We start from the raw sequence: 1,255 nt of genomic DNA, 5'->3' as shown, positions 1-1,255 counted from the left end.
GCCGCCGCTCCTGCTGCCGGGACAAAATGGCGCCGGGGAACCGGTCAGGCGCAGGCGCCTGGGGAAGACTCGGCTCCGCCCCCTTGCAAAACCCCGGCCGCAGTTCTGGATTCCGTTTCCATGGGACACGCCACCGTCCAATCCCCGTGCGGAACCGCTCTTCCTGACCCCTCCGTTCTCCAATCCGTGCTCGGCCAAGCACATCCGGAGTCCGCTCTTCCAATCACATTTCTGGGCTCTCTTACTCAACCCTCCGTCCTCCAATAACGTGGGCCTCCGGATCCGCCCAATCAGAAGTGGAAGCTGCCCTACCTGCTGCTTTCCGCACCAATCATGGAAGTTTCGCCGCTACATCCAATGAGAAGGGCAGACGGCGAGCTCCAATCCGAAGCGATTCGGCGTCATGGGCAGCCAATGGGAGTTCGTGTAGAAGCGAGTCTGCTCAACAGCTTGTTATTTGGTGGATTGTGGCAGTAAATCGGGGCGAGTGGGGAACCCGGCGCAGGAACTGCTGCTGCGGCCGGGAGCGGTGCTGCCCGGAAGGGAGACCACGGCGGCCGGCGGGGCGGCGGACTGGAGGGCTGACAGCGCTCTGCACCCGCAGGAGGTAGGTGGGCAGCGGGACCGCGGGGGCAGCTGAATGGGCGAATCGGCGGGAGCAGCTGCCGCCGCGGTGGGGTCCCGGTGCAGTTGGGCGCTCCGCGGGAGGGGAGGGGGATGCAGGGCGGGCTGCGCGCCCGGGACGCCGGGCGGCGATCGGCTCCGCGGAGCCGCGGGGCAGCGGCCGCCTCCCCGGGAAGATGGCTGTGGGGCTGGCTGGCCGCGCCGCTAAGTTTGCTCGGGGAGGAGCGGGGGGCAGCCGGCCCCCCAAACTCCGCCGCGCGTCCCCGGCGGGGAGCCGCGGGCTGGACCGCGGGGCTCGGGGGGCGGGGGGCCCCCGCGCCGCTCCGGGCTGCACAAAAAGTTGAGGCTGGGCGCGGGAGGAGGCGGCCGCTGCGGCGGTGGGGCTCGCTCCCCTCCCACACCCCGTCCCGCCGCCTCCCCCGCGGGGTCCCCCCCCTCCCCGCCCCGGTCGCCGCCGCAGGCCGCCGCCCCGGCTCCCCCGGGGGGGAAAGGAGCGCCTCTCCTTCCTGACACGGTGCTGATCGGAGGCAGGAGAGCAATGGCGCCGTGACACTCGGTTGCCGCCGCCGCCGCGGGCCGGGCCGGGGCGGGCCGTGGGGGCCCCGGGCGGCGGAGGCGGGGCGCGGACCCG

General features: G+C 72.7%; 1 protein-coding gene across 1 annotated transcript in view; it reads left to right on the top strand.

The window, feature by feature from the left end:
* Positions 1 to 339: 339 nt before the first annotated feature.
* The window catches only part of Arid4a (AT-rich interaction domain 4A), a 75,525-nt gene continuing 74,609 nt past the window's right edge, over positions 340 to 1,255 (top strand). Inside the window, exon 1 of the mRNA XM_055595329.1 lies at positions 340 to 607. The gene's annotated coding sequence lies outside the window, so the exon portion shown is untranslated. The remainder of the gene's footprint in view (positions 608 to 1,255) is intronic.

This window comes from Psammomys obesus, unplaced genomic scaffold, assembly GCF_907164565.1.
Source record: "Psammomys obesus unplaced genomic scaffold, mPsaObe1.curated_primary_1811, whole genome shotgun sequence".
In the NCBI taxonomy this organism is placed as follows: Eukaryota; Metazoa; Chordata; class Mammalia; order Rodentia; family Muridae; genus Psammomys; species Psammomys obesus.
The sequence above is the reverse complement of the archived record's forward strand: the minus strand, read 5'-3'. Positions and strand labels throughout refer to the sequence as shown.